This window comes from Mesitornis unicolor, unplaced genomic scaffold (genome assembly GCF_000695765.1).
Source record: "Mesitornis unicolor isolate BGI_N332 unplaced genomic scaffold, ASM69576v1 scaffold9951, whole genome shotgun sequence".
Lineage (NCBI taxonomy): Eukaryota > Metazoa > Chordata > Aves > Mesitornithiformes > Mesitornithidae > Mesitornis > Mesitornis unicolor.
Window position 1 is genome coordinate 1 of NW_010165780.1, and position 23,347 is coordinate 23,347.

Sequence of the window (23,347 nt, forward strand, 5' to 3'; positions counted from 1 at the left end):
CTGGAGGGGGTTTTCTCGGGGAGCCGACCCCCGGTGTTCCGCCGAGAAGCTGGGAGGGTGAATCCAGGGGGCTGGCGGCTGCACGGACTCGTTAACCCCTGCGACACCTTGTGCCGAGAGTCACTTTTCTGCCCTGGAAATCAGCGTTGCGTATTTCCCTTCGCCTGCTGCTTCTTAGTTGAAAAATAGACTTCAAAAGGGACGTGCAGCGGGATACTTCGGTCGTTTTGGAGAAGAACTGACTGTGGTACTGACTTTTTTTTTTTTTTTAAGCTTCAAATGCTGGAAGTTTGACATGGAAGCGAATGTGGTTTGAATTTTTCGGTGTTTTTACAAAGCCTTTTCCCCCCTGCCTGTTTGCAGTTGCTGTGTAGGTATACGTTTTCTTCTGTCGGCAGTCCGTGAGCTAAGAACATTGTTTGCCTGTTGTGCTGATTAACAAGATTTTTTTTTCCTTCTCCCTTCTGCTGACATGCTGTTTTTGTTATCTTTTATCACAGAAACGTTTTATTAAGGGGTTGAGGCAGTACGGCAAGAACTTCTTCAGGATCCGAAAGGAGTTGCTTCCGAATAAGGAGACTGTGAGTACATTTGGACTTTATGTAATTTGCTTTTTCCCTTGCCGCTTCTGTGTTTGTTCTTAGGAAACTGTTTCCTTTTCTCCCTGAACTGAATTCTGTTCAGATAAATGGAAGAGAAACCCACGGCCAGAAAAGGGAGCTGTAATTTTTAGTGCAGTTTTTAGGTCTTGGTGTGTGAAAGATGTTATATAAAATAGTCGTCATTGCTGGACGGAGTCACTAAGGTTGGATGAAGTGTATTTATGGAGACCAAATCTAATTTTAAATTCTGACATTATGATGGGCTAATACATTTATGTCACCGAGTTGGGCTCAAATGGCAGTGGGTAATTAAAGCAAGCCTAAAACAAAACAAAATCTAATTGAATCTGGAAGACAGAGGTATGTGCCAGCGGCTCCTACGACCTGCACGATTCGGGTTTGTATTTAACTCTTGGCGTTCCTGAAACGTGGCCAGCAAGCGAGCAACTTCAGCTTCCGAATCGATCGGTGGCCGATTGCTCCCCTGAACTTCACGGAGCTTACGCAACTGTCGCGCTGCTGAAAATCCTGGCGAGAGCACGGAAGGGAGAGGGACGGGGAGGAGCGGTTGAGTTCAGAGGAAAGAGGGTCTGGGAAGCCCTGGGAATCTGGTTACTTCCCCATTAGTCCTAATTGCCAAGCTGCTCTAGAAGCTTCGGTTTCTGTTCTGCAGGTGTCATTTAACTGCTGGGAGTTCTGGAAAGCAGTTTCCATATTTATTTTGGATTTAGAAGGGGGTTAACTCGATGAAAATTGAGCTAAACTATTTTCTAGCAGTGTGTTAGTGATCTGCAAAATATTTATTTAAAGCAGAACTGATTGTTTAGACTTCTGTGTGTGTAGAATTTGGAGGTTCAGTGAGGAAGAACGTTACTGTAAAATATTTTAAAGCCTATCGCTTGCTGTAAGACCTTTCCACTCTCTCCTGAGACGATGCTGTGGTATTACAATCTCTCGTTGGTAAATAGTAACACCACGTAAGTCAAACAGAAGAGGGAGGATGAGATGATTCCTCGGTTGCTCTGTGCATTACCTGATTTTATTGAAAAAGATGGGAAAACTCAATTACCCACCAATGTAGGTAGGCTTTGCTTTACTGTTCTGTTAAATTTTGAGGCGTGAAGGCCCAGTGTTGGAAAGTGACAGCTTGGAGGAATGCAGAGACCATGCTTCTTAGCAGCATCTAACAAATCCAGTGCACGGTCAGCGTAAGCAGCCCCTTCCCCTTTTCTGTAGGGTATCTCCTAGCAATGTATTGAGAACAAATCCGTGTTTATTTCAGAAATTAATTCTACTGCTGGTAAAGTTACCAAGAGGCAAAAGGACTCTTCTGAAGTTTGAATTACAGCAACTATGAAATATGCTTTTAAATACAAAATAGCCCTTTGTGATAGAGAAAGGAAAAGGAAAGCTGAAGAACTGAGCGCTGGGGCAGGTGCCTGGCCCTGTTTGTCCTCCTCGACTTCCACATTTGAACCTGGGGGTCGAGCCTAAGGCTTTTTGGAAAAGTTTCGCAAGTTTGCAAGTGGTGTGAAACTTTATCTAAGCCATCGTTTTTCAAGGCTTACGTTGTTGTTTCATTACATCTCAATTTTTTAGTGTAGAGAAGACCAAATAGGAAGCTGGAGCAACTGGGAAGCAGCATGGGGATGGCTTTGAGCAGCGTTTTTAGCCCCTAGTGGTAACTGATCTCCAAACAACCTTTGACCTACAGCAGATTGTTTAATCTCTTTCCTGTTTTTGCCCACAGGACTCAATTCTGCTTTCTTTTAATTCCCAGTTTTTTTCAGACCTAATTTACAGCAGTTTTGCTATAGTAAGACAGGCAGAATAAAGGCTGCAGTAAATAACGTTTGACTGTGCAGTTGTGCTTTTCCTCCTTAAAGTGGAATGATGAATGACATAAAGTACAAGGCTGTGGAATTAATTTGTCTGTGTTTTTTTTTATCAGCAGAATAATTTCAGATACTTTGCCTGCCATTTTTCTGTTGCAGTGCGAGGTATCCCCCCAGCAATTCCAGAAATGCTAGGAAAAAAAGTCCCTATTTTCCTGTTTAGCCACCATATTAACGCGATGTGAAACTCTAAAAAATTATCACGGGTGCAAAAGTGCTACAGCAGCTCCCAGGTTCTGCAAAAGCCACTTGAAAATGAGCCGAAGGCTTTCCTTGAAGTGAAAAACCAGGCTATGGGTCAATACATCCTGCACATTTCTGATTTATTAGGGTTTACCTAAGTCACTGAAACCTGTGGGGAGGGGAGCCAAGGGTTTTGCCTCTTTGCAAAACCCACTTAAAGTTAAATCTCCTTGTTATCGTGCTTCTTGTATAACGTGTGCCTTTTCTAGGCACATTTATGCTGCTTTCACTGGGGTAGAGCTCTTCCTAATGCTGCCTTAAGCCCTGCAGTTGGGACCAAAGTAACACAATAGAAGTATAAAATTATTGTAGAGACAAGGCCTGGTTTATGTGAAATCAAGCTGATGCTACTCTGTAGGGCGTCAGAAATTAGAGGTGAATATGACATTGTATTTCTGTTATAATACTGGAAGGTGTAAAAGTGGCCGTGGTGAGATGAGAATTAGGCCACGCTGTACTGAGTTTTCAGGAGCGTGTTAAGGAATGTCCTATTTGAGTTGTGCCTTTGCTTTTTTCTCTCTGCAGTTAATGTACCGTGTCTTTGAAGAAAAGCCGATATTTGTCAGTGTGTTTTAAAGGAGTCTTTCAACTTCTTTTTTAGTTGCTTCTTGTAAATGAGTAACTAGCAAGAAAAAAAATCCTTAAGAAAGAAAGTATTTACTGCATATCCAAGCTGTATGTTTAGAACTTCCCTTTTCCAGTTTATTTTAAATATCTGGTGTATTTCAACTTTCCTGTCCAAGAGGGGTTGAATAGCTGTTGCATTCTCTTCAGGCTTGTACAAGCAAGAGATGCAGGAACTAAAATCAGCTCTTGTCTAAGCTTGGGAGTGCTGAAATGGAGCAAGGAGAGCCAATTTTAAGCCAGGTTTAAGGCTGGATCAGTGTAAACCTTCTGATACTGTGAAGAAAAAGTACCTCCATGTAGATGGGCTTAAATAAAACTGCTGAGACTTCCTTGGGTTTCCATTGAACTCAAAGATCTCCTTCCTCTTCCTCCTTCCTGTTGTCTCAGTCACAGCTGTGGATGGATGGCACAGTTGGTGACGTGTCCTGCTCTTCTTTGGTTTGTGCTTAGCGGCACTTTGGGTTCTTCTGCGTGGTAAATTGTGGAGGAACTTCTGACATGAACAGTTTCCGTTAATAACTTTCATTTAAATTCATAAGTTGTGAGAATGCGAGGTACAGAGCTGGCAACAAGTTTTCTTAAGTACCTGATTTGGCTTTAAATGTGATACTTGTTTTTCCCTGTTTTGGGATAATTTGCTAAGATTTTGTGATAATATGGGATTTTCAAAGTATTTAAAATCCTTCTGCTCTGAATTCTTGAGGTGATTGCACTGAGCTACTTGAATTTGAGACTTTTAGAAGCACCTGCATCGTGATAGGCCTGAGATAAATGAACGTAAATGCCTACGTGGTCAGGAATTGGCTTACTGAGTTCTTGTAAATGGTTTAACTTTGTGTTAGAGACATGGAAAAGGTAAATAGAAATGTGGAGCAATAATGTCCGGTCCAAGCAGGAGCAGGAGGCCAAGTCCTGGTGTCAGCTTGCCCTGATTTGCAGCTGGGTCCTGTTCCGCTGGTGGCTCAAACACCTCTGGGAGCATCGCTCGGGGTGGTTTTAGTTTCCCTGAGCTATTCAAGGCCGTGGTCCCAGAAGAAACAGAATAACACCACGATACATCATCAGATAGCCATGGCGTGGGCTGTAGTCGAATTGAGGTTTGGGAAATGCCGTGTCTTTGATGGGAATAGGCACGAGGGCTTTTGACCTCTTCTGCCTTTTCTTAAAAGCAGGGGTGACACCTCTCAATGATTTGAGGTTCCCAAATGACTCCTGCTCCGTTCTCTGTGGAAAGTTTATGGCACAGAGACTCTGACCATGGCCTAAATGTCTGCTTGTCTTTTTTCTGGCTCCTTAATGCTCCTTGCTTGGTCCAGTTGTGTTTAGAGTTTCCCTGTTGAGGACATGCAGGTATCTTTATTGAATATATACAGGTATCTTTGGGGTGTGTGGCTGGCTGCTTAGCAGGAGACGATGAATGCCATCGAAAGGTCTTGCCTCTGGGTGGATGGTTCTGTATTTAGCTTTAAAACACACTGTAAAAAGCAATAATGAGCATCAGCTGATTTCCTTGGATCAAAATACCTGCAGTGCTGGATTTATGTGCGTAAGAACTAAATACGCATCACTTTCTTCTTCAGGAAAAATAGTCTCTTCTGATGGGGAAATCTTTCTCTCCAAATGAAATGCTGTTGGGATTTATCCCGGAGACCCAATAAGCTGTGCTCTGTTAATGTTAGGAGACAAAATGAGTGCAGCGTGAGCTTTCAGCATAAACTTGTGTTTAATTTTAGATTGGGGTTTAGATAAACAATTTTATTCTTGCCTCATTAATGCTTAATCTTGTGTTACGCAATGCGCGATATTGGCTTCCTGAGTAGCTCTTAACCACGGCGCAAATGTGTCGTAGCGAAAGGTCGCTGCAGCTGCCATATGTGCAGGCTGGCAAGGTGCTTGTCCCCTCCGAGGACAAACTGTACTCTTCACGTCAGCTAACACCGTCAGTAATCCTGGTGCAGGAGTCTCAGGAGCAGAGGCAAGGTAAAGACTCTCCCTTGACGTCATTGTTCAAATAGCACTTTACCTTTGATCACAAGATGAATTAAGTGAGTGTATTGTGGTCTGTTAGTATGAAGTGTTTGGTTAGCCCTACATTGGCTTTTTAATATCCGAATTTAGTGGTGTAACTTTTTGGTACCAGTAGCTGCGTTTGTGGCATGGGCATTACCACTCCTCTCCTTTCCCAAAGGAGATACATTTAATTTGATGGAATATTCCCCTAATAACAAGATATGAATACATTGAATAGTCAAAGCATATTATTTCCTGCCTTGTCTTTGCTGCAGGAGCGCTCAGAAAGGGCCCGGCTATGTAAGCCTTTTCTGTTTGAAAGCTGAACCTTTTTCCTTAATAACTTGTTCTAGCCGAGATGCAGTCAGAGCTGAAATTTTCCATTAGAGTTTGAAGCGGCTGCCAACATAAACAGCCACTGCCTCTTTTCATTTCATCTCCGCTGACTCCCGCTCCTGCTTCCATCGCGTGGCTATTGCAGTCGGAGGGTTTTGTTCTTGTTAAAAGAGGGACTACAGGCTTCATGTTTTAAAAACGATCGCCTAAGACTTTGTGTTTTTCTTTAGTCATAGCAGATATCCTACTGGGCTTCAGTCCGTTTTGAAAAATGGGCAGAGGCTTCAGTTGGTTGCTTTTCCTGTGTAAGTGAAACCATTGAATCATTTGCATAACAAACTTCTGGAGGGAACGTGTTGCTGCTTTTTTTAATCTCATATCTTTTTTTGAGCACGACTCCCTTAGCTGTTTGGAGGAGAGCACTAAATATGTTTGGTTTTAAGGTACAGCAGCGTACTGAGGAGGCACACAGTAATTCGGTCCACGCTTCTCACCAGGAGCAGAATAAGTAAGCCAAAGAATTTAATGAAATGCTGAGCTCATAGGGGCTGAGCTCAGATGGAGATATTCCTAAATTTCGGTTGCATCGAGCTGAAAGCTGTTTACAGTGCCCAGTGTTTGCTTTGTGTTCACTGTGATGTGGCTTGTTTTTAGAAGTGTAACTGTTAAACCTATTGCAAATGTCATCATTTTATTGGATAATAAAACAGAAGGTCTGGAAAGGTCTTTAAAGAGACCTGAAGGTTTAACTCTACCGTGTACCGTGTCGTCTTTGTTGCTAAAACTGATTCCAGGTCCTGCGGGTGAGTAGAGCTGCTGCGTTGGCCAGGCTTGGCTCATAGTTTCGGGTTCATGGGTTATATATGGTGCACACTTGGTTTCCTGAGTTTCTTCTTTCACGTTATATTGCTTAGCTCTTAAATCCTTCCTCTCCTTAAAAACTGCCTTTTTGCATTGACCGTTCGCTCTCAGGCCCCAGTGCCACCAGCGCGTGGTCAGCTGTGATCACCTCCTCCAGAGACCAAAATACCCATGGGTCTTGATTTCAGCTGAAGAAGCTAGCACCAGAGAAAGAAAATACCATATGTGCTTTGGTCGTATTTGTTTAAAATCTCTTAAGTTTTCCCTTAGGAGAATAAGACAATTCATTTTCAGTTGTATTATTTTACTTCAGTGTTCTAAAGGTAACTTACAGTGTCAGCAGCTCAAAAACTGGGCTGCGTGTTTGAGTTTCTTACCAAGAAACCTTTGTAAATGAAGAGCATAAAACCAGAAGATGTGTTCCCTGTGCCAACTGAGCTCTAGAATTGCATTTAGCATGGATAATAAATCAACTCTGTACTCGGGTGGATTTTTCTAAATGATTTTACATTACAAGATTGAAACTCATTGTTTATTTTCCTCTGAAGGTGTAGAGATAGGTAGGGGTAAAATACCGTGCAAGCAAAAGAGGGCCATTAGGCAATTGCATTGAGTTCTGTCAGAGAGCCAAAGAGGACAGTTTCTGCTTCGTAGGGAAGTGGTTGAAGATGGGAGCCAAGATTATTTGGGAAATGGGTACAATATTGCCTGAGTCTTCCCCAGCAACTGAGAGCGCTCGATGCTTCTGTGACTTCTGGTTCTGTTGCACTGCATTTCCTTCTCATTTCATAGTTCACCATCATAAGGCATTTTGCTTTGTTTATTTTCTGATTGTGAATTCTCTCTTACATCTGTGCTGAAGGGTGTGTGTGTGACTGGTTAAAATGGTTTTGTTCATCAACAGCTGTGTACATTTTATTCCCTATTTTTCTTTCCCTATGAGAAAAGAAGCTTTTTCTTTCTCAGCCATCAATCCTAAGGTCCTGTGAACCTCAGGTACATAAAATGGGCGTCTGTTTGAGAATTCATGCGGTTTATTTTCATGGTTGAGTGTTCTATTCTCTTCCAGGGATGCCATGCACCAGGCCCATGGGTGCCTGAGCTGGTGGTGTCTGTTTTGGGGGGGACAGGACCAAGGACACCACTCAATGCAGCCCCTTTGGAAGGACACCACAGCAGCGCTGGGTGTGCTTCAGGCGGTGTCTGCCTGGTGGGAATGTGAACATAAAACTCCTGTACAAGGCAAATGAAGGAATTCTTATTAAAAGTGGATTTTGGGAAGGGAGGGAGATGTGGAGACAGGCAGTTTGGTTGGAAATGGTGAATTTTATGGCAAATGCTGAAGTCTGAGATACTGTAAAACACACCAGTGAAACTCAAGCAGTTTTTGCAGCTAATTCAGCTTCTGTGTTTAACCTTGACGTTTATGGCCTATATGTAATTATTTTTTTGATTTTGGGGGTGTATATTTGGGCCAAATTTTATCCTTCATTATGCACAGGAAGCCAACCCCGACTGCTCACAGCCAGCTTTGGCCTTGCTTAGGTTTGAAGAATGAGCATTCTGTCTTGCAGCTCGATTTTTCTCCTCCTCAGCACCCACACTGCGTTCTTACCCTGCTCTGGGATAATGAAGATTAATTTCAAATGCACCACTAAGGGGGAGAAGCAGGAGGAGGGGCAGGTAGACCCTAGTGAACATAGCTGGGGATGTTATCTAGGTGTTGTCCCAAGTGGTGCCATTTCGTGTGCGTATTTGCAGCGTGTCAGATTACAGTTTCAAAAGCCGCTGCAGCAGTTTGCTTTGAATTTTCAAGTTCGAGAAGTAAATAAAGAGGAACAGCTTTGACCTGCGAGAGAGTCACGTTACAGGAAAGGATCCGGAGCTCTCGGTGCAAAGCGCTTTTTAGTTCCTTAGCACAACATTTATTAAATTCTTGCCCAGGTTGTGTGGGGTTCAGTGGAGCAAAACGTTTGGGGGCGAAAAATTGTGCACCAGGAAAAAAGAAATACCTTGTTGGCAGAGAGTGAACTGTACTTTTTATGTGCCTTGCCTGCCACACTGAGCATGAAATTAACTTTCTTCTTATACAACAGATCATTGGCCTTAATCGCTGCTTCCTGCCCCAGATGGCACCGTAAGAACGGTATCTACGGTGGTTTTTTGGCATCGAGTCAGCCTCCAAATACATTATTCAGTCCTAAATATCCTGTAATATGCTGCTGTAACTGTACGGCGAGAACAAGACAATAACAACTTCAGGAGACAGATGCACTCATTTTGTCATTTTTGTTTCAAACCAGCTGTAAAAAAGAAGCAGGGCTTGATTACTGAGCTGCTGCTGCTGTTCATTTGCTGGGGTTTTTTCCTCCTTGCCAAGGAAAACTCCCAGGAATTGCCCAGATTGTGGGATAAGCTGGGAACGGGGAGTTGAGAGCAGCGGCTTTTGTTGAAAGGAGCTGTGCCATAGGGGAAACTGAGGCAGTTTGTGGATGTAACAGACTCGGTTAACCTTGTATTTTAAAAACATTCAACATCAGAAGCTGAAATCTGCTCGGTTGCTTTTTGTTTTGTTTTCCCTTTCTATTCTGTTTTCCTTTTCTGTTTTGTATCTGAAGGAAGAATGCGTAGGAGTATGGCAGAACTCAAGTTCTCAGGACATAAACAGACTGATGATTATTTAGGGGTGACGGTGGGGGTTTTTTGGGTAAACATCCACTGCTTTTACGGCAGCAGCAGCCAGGGAAGAGGCCGGTGCTGCACGGGGCTCACTTGGCAGCCCCGTATGGACGTGTAAGTGGTGGATTTATAGCGGGGATTCCTTTCCCTGCCGTTTTCAGGCACCTTAATGTCTTCTTTAATTTCCCTTCCTTTGTAAACTTGACCTTAGATACTTTCTTTTTTGGGGAGTTGTAAATGAAAGAGATGGGCTCATAAGTAAGCGCTGTATTTAAGAGCTTGGAGACTTAAGAAGAAGTGTTATGAGATTAATGACAAAATAAATGCTGACAGTACTGATGGTTGGGAAATCCTTATGGGTTCTGGTCATCTGGTATATGGAGAATTGGCAGAGAATGTTGTTTCTTTTTATGCTACCGAACTCCTGTACAGCAGTAAGAAATCTGGCATTAAGGAGATGCAGATCAATACTTTCATTGCATGGTGAAAGAGATTTGTTCTTGTTGGACGGAGGAGCTGAGTTGATTCCTCTCCTTCCCTCCCCCAGGCACACTCTGTGTGCTCCCCTTTCCCCTGACACAAACAGAGTTATTTTGTACAACGCCTGCAAACCCTCACCCTTAAAGCAAGGGAGAGGACATCCCCGGTTACAAACCAGCTCCTGCAATTTGAGAAATCCTCCCTGCTGGTAAACCCTGAGCCCGCTTTGTGCCTGGTGCCTCTCACACTGTAAAGCACCGGGACATCCTGCAGCAACTCGGGGTTTATTTTGCTAACTCGGCCCTTTGCTGCAGTTCAGAAACCTCTGATGGTCTGGGAAGCTCCAGGATTTTGGAGCTGAGCAGTAGTAGTTTTAGGAACTTCTCTGCTACGTGGAAGTCCTAACGCTTTCCACATGCTGAGTTTTTGGCCTGTGAAAAGCCGACCTCCTACAAACACAGCTTATAAAGCTGGGTGTCCCAGGCCAGGGCTTCTTAATGTTGAGAAATGGGGTGGGATGAGAGGAAAAATGTCCTGAAAACCCAGCCAGGAAGATGTGATACCGGGAACGTGGCTCTGCTGCCCTTGGTTACTGCTCAGGTCTGATTAGCTTTGTTTCCGGAAAGCTTAATTACACTTCTTTTCTTCTCCTCCTTCTTTATGGCTAAGGAGCGGATTTTCGCCAGAGCCCCAAGTCTTTCATTACCTGAATTGCAGTGGGAGGGAAGTGGAGAAATAAATCGTGTGAATGATGCCACCTCCCCAGCAAACAAACAAACAGAGCAGCTGTGCTGCCTGCATTGCTTGAGTTTCTCTTTTCTACTTCACAGGAGAAGGGAAAGAAGGATTTTGTCATTCTGAAAGCCCCAAATGCGCATGTGTTGCCTGTCTCTGTAGGAGAGGCTGTGTCACAGCAGCACCATGACCTCAGCACAGATTTGTGTGGTGCTACTCGGTGTAGTAAGGTGGTTTGCTTGGGCAGTGGTGTTCTCGTTTGGTGGTTGTGCTTCACTAGAGCTTCACCGACTCTCTGCACTTCTGGTGTTGCACAGACGATGCTTTTTGTGCAGGTTTCCCTTCATTGTATAAGAGCAACACAGTTGCAGTGTATAGTGGCTTAGCTACTGGAAAAACCTAATTTACAGAAATAGGGGGGGTTTGTTTGGACCCTGGTTTCATGCTGCAGAATTTCAGACCTTGCAGATGCGATTAAAAATCTGGGCCATAAACCTTGCATGCTCTGGATGCCTGAAGAGCATATGGAGAAATGCATTTATGCTAATTAATTAATGAATTCCCACTGTTAAATCAGCTCCAGTTCATAGAATAACCCTGTGGGTCGTACAACTGGACTTTCACCTCGTTAGTCTGAGGTAACACGGCCAAAGACCTTCCACCCTCTGTGCTGTGCTCAGCCTGTATTGATTTCACAGTTCCCGCTCGTGTTCTTACCCTGTGCCATTTGATGCGATAGATTTTTAGTGCTGGTGTTGTTCCCTGCCTTTAGAGGAGCTTGCTTTTATTGAACAACTTCTAAAAGGGATTTGTCTGCTCACTGAGGGCGTAAAGCTCTCCTCCTTATCTTTCCTTTTATTCTCTTAAAAGGTGAGTAATGTTTTTGTTTCAGAGAAATCTGTGTATTTTTTAACGTGGAAGCCTTTCCAAAATGATTAAAATTACTTTTGGTTGAAGTCTTGCTCGATTTGAACAAGCAGAGAGTTTTAACCCATACCTGTTCAGTATATACTTGTAAATAATGCATGTGCTTTTAGAAAGTTGTATTTAATAAGAGTGTGTCTCCTGTAGAGAGACAAATGGAGGTTGTAAGGTGCTGTTTGTGGTTGCCATGAGTGACCCCACTTGCCCCACTCTTCTGGATGTTTTTCCTTGGAGCATATTAGTAGTGCTGCTGAAGACAAATCAATGGGATTAAGTGTGTAAGTGAAAACTGCCCTAGCATTTCCCACCTCATCCGATCACTTTTACAGTCCTTATCTCATCTTTACACAGTCTGGAGTCATGACTCAAAAAAACCCGCATGCTGGCATTTAGAAATTGCAACTACGGAAGATTTCCTTGCTCCAGCAATGAAGTGGTATGTAACAAACGTACGTGAATCACCGCTGATCAGCTGGTTTTATGTATTTATGTCTGCGCCAAACCAGTGCAATGTTTTTGGGTCTGTCTGAATTACTGAAGCTTCGCTTTGACCTTTTCAAGTGAACTTGCGTAGAGAAGATAGGGGAGGTTTTTAAAACGGAGTTTCGCATTATGTTTGATGGCTTCAGTTGTCATCTGAGGGCTGAAAACGTGGATGGACTCCTGCAGGCTGCAGATAAACAGCCTTTCTGGTGCACCCTTCAGTTTTGGGTTGTCATTCCATAAAGGTCACGTCAAAATGAGGAACAAAACCCAAACCAACACAACAGAAAACCCCAGACTCACAGGAACTTCTTATCTTAGGAATAAGCTTTTTAGGCTACTGATTTTTCAGATATTTTTGCTCCAGTCCCTGTTCAGGAATGTATCATCTCTCCTCCAGTGCTGAAGAGAGGCCATTGAGTAACTTCCTCCCCGAATACTCTGTCGCTCAGCCTCCAGCTTTTGCAGCTTCACTGCTGTAACACTCCATTGGAAACAGGATGGCTAATGAGAGGAGGAAGCTTCTTTAATTGGGTTCATGTCTGTACGTGGAGTCTTTGCGGGTTGAGTGGTGAAGGGGAAAAACCCAGGAAAACCTGGGAAATTTTGGCAACCTGGCAGATGGACACTGATGGTTAGGGCTTGCTCTAACCCTTCATTACAATTGTTTGTGAAGGGCAGCAGGAAAAGTAAGGTAAGATGCTGCCAAAGCTCTGTTGCCTCTGCCTGATTTTGCGTTGTCACCACTATTTAATGTTGACCTTGGGAGGTTCAGACAGGGAACCCAGGGGTTCTGATTGCCACGGGATGTTTGCCCTTGGAGGTGCAAACACTCACAAAGTGAGTTGCACGTACCTGCATCTTCTCTGAGCAGAAGCAACGCGCGCCCATTAATTAATCCTTTAATGGATTAAAAGCTCTTTTTGCAAGAGGTTTCCTCTGGATTTGAAGCGTTTCTGAGGAATTCAGTGAAACAGCCCCTTGGAGGTTGCGGGCTGTGCACTGCGCTGGGCTGCTCTGCGTGGCTGGAGTCAAGTTATTGCGGACTTGTCCAAGTGTGGTGAGTAACCAAACCACAGTAAAAAATGGGTAGCGAACCACAGGAACAGCTTTGTTGGTGTATTTGATAATTAGAGCGGTTTTAATTATGGGAGCAGTAGCGTGCGTTTGATGGATTGGGGGAACGTGAGCAAAGGTGGCCTGCATGGTTTTAAATATAAAAAATAACCTAAGTCAGTACACACAAGCACTCTAAGGACTTGCTGTCTGAATTCAGAGTTGTGTGCTATTCATTTATACACTTTTTTCCACTTTTACATTTTTGAGTATTTGAGTTTTCAAGGGTGCTGTGGGAATTTGTGCCTGGTTGAGCTGTGGTTGTTGGACTTTACTCGGCTCAAGGTAACTGCTGTGATTGACTGTAAGGCAGTAGTTTGTATTAGTTGTGGGGTTGTTAGGTTTTCTTGTTGGGATTTTTGGTTTTAATTGCCGGAGCATTGAGTATGGGACAGGTACTCTTCTAGCAGTGTGCTCTGCTGAGCTGTTGACTGCTTTGCTGCAGTTAACGGTTCATTGCTTTTTCGGGCTGACCATCTTTTGAACTCTTCCTGTATAGAAAATTATCATAGGTTTGGAAACTAACCCAAAGATTTTTAACTTTTAATCTTATCTGGACTTGTTAAACTTTTATTTGAATTTATTCCAAGGAGCGCAGCGTGCGTGGCAGACAAAATGACTAACAGACTCGTTACTGATCAACATCAGCCCGAACCAACGTCGTATGAACAGTTTCCTTCCTCTGTCTTACCCAGTTTTTCAAAGCCAAGACAGTGTTACCATGGAGGGCAGCTGCACCAGTGGTGGTCAAGGATCTGATGGTATCGGTGCCTGCCCTTTGAGAACTGAATTAATATTACCAAGCAAATGTAGGATCCAGTGCAGTCGTCTTGTTAATGACTTGTGTTGGGGGCAAGGCAGATGTTTCAAGTTACTCTGGATTTTTGGTTTTAGGGTGATAGCACCAGTGAGTGTTCCTGCTACGACAGAAAGCAGTGACAAGCGTAGGTGTCTATTGTAGCATTAAAATTGCAGTTCATTTGGGGTTTGTGTGATGTAGTCTCACTCTCTGCTTGTCCATGTAGCAAACTTGACTGCCACATTTGTACAGAAGCAGTGTAACTTTACTGGCAAAAGTTCACCCATTTGCAGGGTAGCAGTACTTTGGTGTGATCCATGATTTTATTGGTATCCTCTGTCATTCTCTGGTTCACTTTGCTCGGGGATCAGAAGCAATGAAAGGAGATTGGAAGAATGGAAGAACCCAAACAAAAATAACCCCAAACAAACCAGAATGTAGCATTGCTTTTAAATTACAGACAAACCCAAACCAACAGCAGTCCAAACGCACACAAAAACCCCATCCTTCCAAATTCATTGCCTAAAACTCTCACAGAAGGGGCAGCTGGCGTTCAGGTGGCAGCGGGGCTGTTGCTGAGGGGCGGTTTTCAGGCGTGCAGTTACTGCCAGCCTTTGGAGGCTGCACACCGATGCACTCTGGACAGCCTCGCTGCTTTGATCCTGAAAGGGGCTGCTTTTAGCGTTGGAAGTACGGAGCCAATTATTTCGGGGTTACACGGCAGTTGTTGGGTTCGTGTTATTTTTCCTGTGCCGTGTTTCTGCCGTCCTTTTCTTTCAAGCAGTTCTGCCTTGTTTCAGATACTTACTTGTGGTGGTGTTATTGAAGATAAAAACGTCTTTAAGAAAGAAATAAGCAGTACTCTGAAAGCTTGGCATTCTGCTAAAGAAATGAAAAGCTTTTTATGGTAATGGGGAGAGGGGGGAAAGGATTGAGTAATGATGTGCATGGACAGATACGGCCGGGCTGTGACAACATCTTGAGAACTTATTTTGACTGTAGAGCAGTGGTAACGTGTTAAACCAGCAGTGCCAACCACAGGAGAAATGCCTGGAATAAAGGTAGTGGCGCTGATGCTTCAGACTGAATTTGGACCAGTGCACTGGAAATGAAGCATTGGGTGTTTTCCCTGTCTCCTGCTTTGAGGTGTGAGTGTGGAGCGGTTGCCTGCTGCTTACGGCTTGGTGTTCTTGGGCATTGGGCCGTTCATGATGGTTTTACATGGTGTAAAATAAGCGATGTAAAAATTCTTACGTGCTGGAGTTGAGTGTCAGGTGTTTGTTTGGCTTCTTGTGTGTGTGTGTATGAAAGACTGATGAGATGGTGTAAAGAGATGGTAGTGCTGTCGTGAAAGATGTCGCTATAGAAAAATTCTGGTAAGTGATTCCATTCTTTAGTGCTTCATTTTCTGTATTTTCCCCTCGTTTTTATCATTAGCACCATCTGCATGAGAACATTTGTATTTGTCTTGATTTGCTGCTCTTGTTTTATTCCCACCCAAAGATGCCAGTTCTTGGCCTGATGGACCTGGGCAGTCCTGGTTGTCCTCACACCACACAGCAATGGGCTGAATCCCAGGCAGATTTCACAGATGAGGCCGAAGCAATAAAAACTTAACAATAAACTAAGAAATTATTCATTAACCTTACAAACAATACCTGCAAGGACAGACCAAAAATAAATGCTACATCTTAGTGTTACTGTGATTGGTTTAATGAGGGGAAAATATATGTGAGCTAGAGTTACTTACAAAATGATACATGAGACACTCAAAACATCCTCTGTGCTTTTAATGTATGTGGTTAGATCCTGCACAGTGAAGTGATTTTTAACTGAGAAAACAGTGCTTGTGGTCTGTCTTTCATGTGTCAGTGTTTCTTTTCCAGAGTTGTTTAATGTCTCCAGTCCCTGTTACTGCAAGATGTCTGCCTCAGTCGTGTCAGCCGGGTGGGTAATTGAGCGTATTTGTGATCAGAAAGGAGCTTGCATCTTCAGTCCGTGGCTTTTTGTTCTTTGAATTTTCCTAAGCCTGCAAGATCCTTTGTGGTTTGGTAGAAGAGGACGCTGCCAACTCACAAACTGGACACGCAGACAGGGAAGAGTTAAGGAGAGCAGAAGGGCCGTTGTGGGGTAATAACGGCGCTGCTGAATAACTTGAGGTGATGAATTGTTTGAAGCAGCAGATGCCTTTAAGATCCGAGATGGCTGTCACTGCTGGGTTTTGCTCCTAATTGATGGAGAACTGCACATAAAGCTGAGAGCGTTCGTAGGTTATTGAATATTTCATATGGAAAACACAGGGATTCTGCATTTAGAGAGGCTGCAGAGATATCAACCACAAAGAACCCTTTTCTAACACATAATTTCAGAAAGTACTTCTCCTTCATGCGTGTTGGACTAAACTGAATCAAGTGCATCACCCTCACGGCTCTGGCTGGACTGAGTCTCCACTCTTACAGGGCATTGCAGTACCTGGAAGAGGTTGCCCAGGGAAGCTGTGGATGCCCCATCACTGGAAGTGTTTGAAGTCAGGTTGGACGCGGCTTTGAGCAGCCAGGGCTGGTGAGAGATGTTCCTGCTGGTGGTGAGGGGATTGGACTGGATGAGCTTTGAAGGTCCCTTCCAATCCAAACCATTCTGTGGTTCTTTATATATTCTATAAAATAATACACTGCTGTGCAAATTGAAATGAGGGGAGAGTCTGGGTAAGCATAGTTTACTTTGCGTGTTACATGGTTTTGCATATCTGATAAAGCTGTACAATGGAGCAGACTTTTAATCTTCAGAAGATTGCTGATGCTGAAATTACATTCCTCTATCAGGAACTGTCTCAGTCTCTGCTTAACTTGCAGAAGGCGGCAGGAAGGCAGCGTGAGCCTGATACCTATGAGGAGGGAAATAAACCTGACTTTGTTTACGCGGGGGAATCAAGCTTTTGTAGTGAAGTAAAACACAGAGAGGTGTTTCAGGGAAGCAGAAAGGCAGCTCTAGAGTAAGCACGTCAGGCTGTGGTAAGGAAAAAGCTGGGTAAGCAGCAGAGTGGCTGTATAACAGGTCAGTGCCCTCGCTTGATGGATTTCCTAGGGCCTGCACTTCTTTTTCTCTGGTCCAGGAATGCAGGGCCAGAGCAGGCCTGGGGATTGCTGAATGTTGTCACAGGCAACCATCCCTCAAATCCCTTTCATGAGCGGATCAAACTTCATATTAAAGCTCATAAGGTCTAGAGCCATTTGTTCTTTTGCCAATACTGCCCTTTTACTTTAATGGCTCCTCTGTCTCCCTGGTGGGTAACTGCACACAGAGCTACAATTGGGTATAGTCAGTGTTGTGCAGAGACAGGGAGACGATGATGCCTTTTCTAATGCTGCTGCTGCTTTATGTCATCCGATGGGTCAGAAGCTGAAATTTGCCCAACTTGTGTGAAATGGCTATTACAAGGGTAGCTTGCTTAATGTTGTCAGATGTCAGATCTCTGGTTCTGAGTGGCAGTTGATTTTGGGTTGATGAAAAATACTATTGCCTTCTTCCATCATCCTCCTTTTCTCTCCTGCTTACGTGGTCTTTCTCTCAGAGGACAGGACAGAAAGGTAAAAATGAGCCCCCTGTGACATTGCAGTTGTCAGCGTAAACTGAAATCAGTGACATTTGAAGTTAGCCCTCTGTGTAAAACGAGCCGTGGCAGCCCTATCACCTGTCCTGACAGCCCTGCTGGGGATGTGGCCATGGAGAGGCAGGACGGGATTAGTGGCATCAGTCCCATTGCATCTGCTCGCCGTAGTAAGATTTGCAAGACCTCAGGAGTCAGAGCCTGAAGTCGTGCCCCAAATTACTGGCGCCTTTATTTCCTTATCCCTAATAGTGAAGTGAGGATCAAATTCATTTTCCAAGGGAGCGGCGCGGATTAATGCTCGCTGGAGACACCAGGGCGGAACAGAACTGTAAAGAAGCAGTCATTTCTTTCACTTTTGAGCTCACTGTATAGGTATTATAATAAGCTACAATGAATTGGTCTTTCTAATACTGCTTTACAGCTCTTAGCATTGTCTTGGAGTTACATTTTGCTTGCTAAGGACTTTTTCCTGACAGAAAGAATTTGAGGCTGGAGGGAAGCAACAATAAGTGAGGGATAAGCAGCTTACGTGGCAGTTCTGTTGCGGTTTGGGGGAGGTTGCTTGATGTCCTGCCTCAGAGTTCCTCTTTTCAGATACTGCTCAGATAAACAGGAAAACACGTAAGTGCCCCTCAACCCTCCACACTTAATCTAGAAAATCTGCTGGTTTAGAGAAATGTTCTTGGAGAGCAGTAAAAGGAAAACAGCTGTTGAGGGCTCAGATCTGAGAGCAGCAAAGTCTGGTGAAAATCAAGGCTTAATGACAGGGACGTCTGTGGGAGAGCTTTTGTTTGTAATTTTGTTGCTGTGGCCATAAATCAGTGAAAAACAGAGCAGGAACCCTGTCCTCCTTAAAACCTGTGTTGGCATTGTGTGTGAATAAAGCTTTCGGTGAGCAGCCCGGCAGTTTGAGTTTATTTGGTGTTTTCCAGGTGTAAAATGGGTGCCTTGCTTCCTCCCGCTGCCTTGTTCAGGTGGTGGACGTCCTGTGATAGAGGTTTTGACTAAGAGGTCAAATTGTAGCTGTCTTCAGCATGGAATCAGGGATTTTGGTAGTTTGCATCATGAAATAACCAGTTTTGAGGATAGCTGCAATTAAAAAGGGATGGAAAACGTTTCTGTTTCCAGGTGATTGCATCTTTGCTTTCCTCAATAGCAGGCTTATTTTCCGAGGATTATTTTCCGAGGTTTGCTGCCTCCTGAGTAATTGTCAGTATTTTCTGAAAGCTGTTGTTTTCACCATCTTTTATAATAAACTATTAAAACTCAAGAGCTCCCCTATAGGCTGTGAGCTGCGCAGGAGGGAGAGAACGCGTCCATTTGACAAGCCAGGCTTTGTGTGATTCATCACAGGTGCGTTTGGAAAACACAAAACATCTGTTAGGTGGAAACGGGGAGCGCAGGTCAGCGTCGAAACGGTGCTGCTGGTGGCAAAGCTGCTCTGCTGGCGGTTATTTCTGTATTTAAATGAAAACAGTTACAGAATGTGACAGTCGAAAAACAAATGGCTGATTCCTTACCTTTTAGCTCTCCTTGCCCTATTGAAAACAGGAAAGTCTGATCAAGCTTTCAGAATTTCCATTTACCTACTTATTTGTGAGGTTACGTTATCCAAATAAATGGGGCTGCAGAGCACAGTGCAAGTGTTCTTGATCTGGAGGCAAAACCCCACTCTCCAGAGGAATAAGGGGGAAAAACCCTGATATAATGGGGATGAGCTCCTGCTGAGAGCGACACCAGATTCCAATCACAGAATATGGCAAGAATCAGATTGGTTTTGAACCCTGCTAATATGATATATTCTACCTTAACCCGGGGAAGGCTTGAGACAGTTTCATACAAGGCAACAAACAGAAGTGCCAGCTGTAATTAACAGGAAAGCAGTCCTGGGTGGCCCATAAAATGTGGTAGGATTTGCACATTTGACCATTACAGAGAAGCTGCAGCATCTTGAGGATGGGAGCTTTTATCCAGACCATCCAAGGTGCCCCAAAAGTGGTGAATAACGTGGTCTGTTGGGCCTGAAACGCTCCCCAGTCCCTGACTGGTTGATGATTTAAACCGGAGCTTGAAGACAGCTACAAACTGCTTTGGTAAATGTTAGAGACTCCAGGGTCTTGCCAGGTGAGTTGAGCCAGGAACCTGCATTGCATGATGTAGGCACCTCACCATTTAAAATTATCTTTTCAGATGAATAAAATGGCATCCATCTTCTCCCGGTGTAAATTTCCAGCTGAACAGAAGGAGAATTAATTTGCTGAGCTATGTAACAGTTGTCTGGTTTAGCTGATGAGGAGTGTGAAAGTGCAGGGGTTATTTTATTGCCTCTTCCCAGTATTCTAGTGAGAGAAAACCTTTCTGATGCCGATGAGGTGAAATTACTGAAAGTCAGTGTTTTCTGTCGTCCCTTCAGTTCTGTGTTGGTGTCACTCCACGAGCCCAGGGCACCCAGTGGAGTGCTGCAGAAATGCAGAGTTACTGATTCCAAGTGACAATTCACTGCAAGTGGTTTCTTTAGGTACCAGTTCGCATTACTGCTGTGAAGTAGTCGACTAACAGAACAAATAAAGCTAATAATTATAACGTGGGAAATGTTTTGGTAAGTACAGTTTGATTTCATTTGTCATATAGTCATAATAATAAAAGATTTTTAAAGTGGGAAAACTTTAAAAATAATTACAAGCCTAATTTTGGTTGTGCAGAATGAGAGAGCAAGTGAGTGTGTGTGTACCTCACTGAAATGCAGGAGAATTAAGGTTTTAGTACTTTGTTTAAATGAAAATTATGAAAGCAGAAAACGCCGCCGTCCTTGTGTTGGGGATGTCACTGCACACGCATGCACGTACACAGATTGCTCTTTCACTTAAATTAATTAAAGCTGACATGCAAACCACAACAGAAAGCAGCCTGGTTGGGGCTGAAACGACCCAAGCCTGTCAATACTGCTCGATTGGTTTGAATGGCTGATTGTACGGGCTGTGAGTTTCAGCCCCTATGTAAAATCCATAAAAGAGAGGGACTGCCTCGGCTGAAGGAACCTTTTTCATTTTCTGGCAGCCATTACATTCTGCCAGTACAAAAACATCTTTTTCTGAGCAGTCCTTTCCCAAGCTCAGAAATGGGTTTCCCTCCAGCCACTGTCATTCAATTATCACCTCAGGAGATGCATCGATATAACTGATGATGCCTTTAAAGCATCCTGCGGTATTCCAGTCCTCCCATCCTTCATTTTTCTTCTCGCTCCAGTCATTAAATGTAACGTTGCCGATGTATATTTTATAGGGTGACCCTGACGGCTGTCGCTTTGAGGATGTGCAGAGATAATAAGATTGTGCGTGTAATGAAGGGCAGATAAATAGAAAAATGTTTACGGGATGGAGCGTGGTAGTTTTAACGCTTTATGGCTTGCTTCTCTTTCATCCGCACGCCCACGTGAACCACCGGTACCTTTGCTTTAAGTAGTGAAAATGTGATGTATTACAGCCATTGGGAAAGACACCATTGGGATGTAGTGGTGAAATGTTGGGCTTTTTGGTCCCACGCCTGAACTCTTGCAGTGTGCAACCAAGAAACCTCATTATTGAGCTGATAATAAAAGAAAGTGCAGTTAAAGGGTTGATGTGTCGGTGCTTGGCACCTTCACTGAGAAACTCCTGTTCCTTGTCTTGCGCTGCTAAATCCTCAATGTTGATGGCAAAGCGTCCACGAAGGAGGAAGACACAATCCAGTGCAGACTGCGGTGAGCTCTGCTCTGAAAGCTTTTCCAAATACCTTGCATTTAATCTGTCTGGGTATTTATCGCTCTCTTTTTTGTCCTGGTGCATGAGCTCCAACATTGAGAATTTCTGGTTAGCAACAGACTGGCAGTGAAAGGTGCTGCACGAAACAGCTGTGAACCCCAGGACTTTGATGTGGGTTGTGAAGTGCAGTGAAAGACTTGCTGGCTCAAGAAAATAGGAACTTCTCCCACCTTTGCAAAAGCATTTCATCTCCATTCTTCAGAACTGCATGGTGCGTAATTCACCTGGCCCATGTGCATTTTGTTAGGGGTAGTGCTCTGGGCATCGAGACGTAAGGGAAAAAACACTGAATATTTGCATTTGCTTGGAAGAACAAATGCAGGAACCTGCAGTGTGTGCCAGGCTGAGCCTCAGTGGGATTGGAGATGCCCTGGCTCCACAGGGGCTAAATTATCTCCTCCAGGCTCTGTGTGAAGTGGGTTGTGCTCTGTGCCAGGTGGAAACGTCCCATTGGTGCTGCAGAACTGGGCTGTACTGGGATGGGAGCCCCTGTGGTGCTGTGGGAACGTGGGGCTGAGGGTCGGCTTGGGAGAGGAAGGGAAAGAAGTTAAATTATTGGAGTTAAAAGTGGGCAAGCAAATTGAGTTTCCTAACCTCAGACATCTTGATCCTACAAGTTGCTAAGGGGAGCCCAGTGGAAAATAAATCCATGACAAATGCGTATCAGGCAAGCAGGTTCTTCACTCTTTAGCTGTTTTGATAACCTCTCAATTGATCAAGCGCCAGCGATTGCTGCAGGCCCTACCTGGTGCCACTGGCTGTGCTTACGCAGTCCTGCAGAACTGCAGCTGACACCGTGAAGGATGGGCTCTAATAATTAATAACGGATGCAGCCCACAGTCTGCGAGCTCCTATGGGGATTGGGAACTGCGTTGATTAACAAAGAGGAGTCTCTGGAGGAGGAAGCCTTAATTACAAAAGCTTGCTTTCCATTCTGGCATGGCGTACAGCTGCAGAGAGGGTCAGCAGCTTTAAGTGGGCCTTAAAACGATGCGTGAGCATGTTACGCATCTGGTTTTGCAGAACTGTTAAAGCTGGTACTCAAATCCCTAAAAATAGGAAAAATAGAATTGTTTGTACAGAGCAAGTAGCGAGGGTAAGTTCCATAATAAACTGATTATCTTATTTCCTACCAGTATGTGCAGCCTTAATTGCAAACACTGGAGAAGGGCAGCAAATGAGCTACAAGAAAACCAGAGTTAGATGTGGTGCAGGGACGCAGTATTGGTGGTTTTTCCCCAGTGAGGGTGGGTGAGGCTGCCCAGTGGGCCTGGGCCTGAAGTTGGGAGGATGTTGGAGCCTGTCCCTGGTGGAGCTGCTCCCGTCGTCTGAGGTTAACCAGCACCGCTGTACTCGCACAGGATTGACCCTGGCCAGTTGATAAATCTTCTGTCTCTTGGTTTCTCTTCCCTGTAAAACTTCAAAAGGATGTGCTGAGACTTAATTTGTCACTACTTCATCGGCTCTGTCATCAAATAGGAGATGCTGTACAGCGGTTGAGTGTTGCTGTGTTACCGCAGATAAATGTTTGTTTCAAATGAGAGATTATTTACATCCTGGCTTGTCTGTTTCTTTCCTTTTTTCTCCCCTGAACACTGACTGTTTTCTCCTATTGATCACATTACTCTGTGTCTCTTGCCACTTCCCTTTCCCATATGTGATTTCTTGTAGGAGTTTGGGTTTGCACTCACCTGTTATGTTGATTTATTTGCTATTTGTGTAGGAAGGCAAATATATTCTCTTGGAAGTATTACAAAAGTGATCTGTTTGTTTAGGTAACATGAAAAATGAAATTATTGTAGTCTCTTCACTGCTTGAGGACCTTTAGAGTGAAATCTTCAGCTTCCAAACTTGTTTCAGCACTATTGGGAGCGACACAGTTCTCTAATGGACCTGTAACATCCTAGGCCTGTGCCAGCTATCCAAAAAGCATAATTTGTAGGAGAAAGAAGCTCACTTTCCTGTGGTCTGTAGAGGACCGAGCAGGGTAGCAGCGCTCATTTAGCAGAAACAATTAGCAAGCACAAAGCTGTGTCTGACTGCAGGTTTTTTCCACAACAAAATGAAATCCAGAAAATGCAGATGGAGCCTCGGCTGGGTTCCCAGGAAATCCTGTGACTGTTCCTGTGCTGGAGGTGAATTAACGG

At 44.1% G+C, this 23,347-nt stretch overlaps 1 protein-coding gene across 1 annotated transcript in view; it reads left to right on the forward strand.

The window, feature by feature from the left end:
- The first annotated feature begins 506 nt into the window (after positions 1-506).
- Positions 507-23,347, forward strand: part of RERE (arginine-glutamic acid dipeptide (RE) repeats) — a 42,414-nt gene continuing 19,573 nt past the window's right edge. Inside the window, exon 1 of the mRNA XM_010194749.1 lies at positions 507-581. The gene's annotated coding sequence lies outside the window, so the exon portion shown is untranslated. The remainder of the gene's footprint in view (positions 582-23,347) is intronic.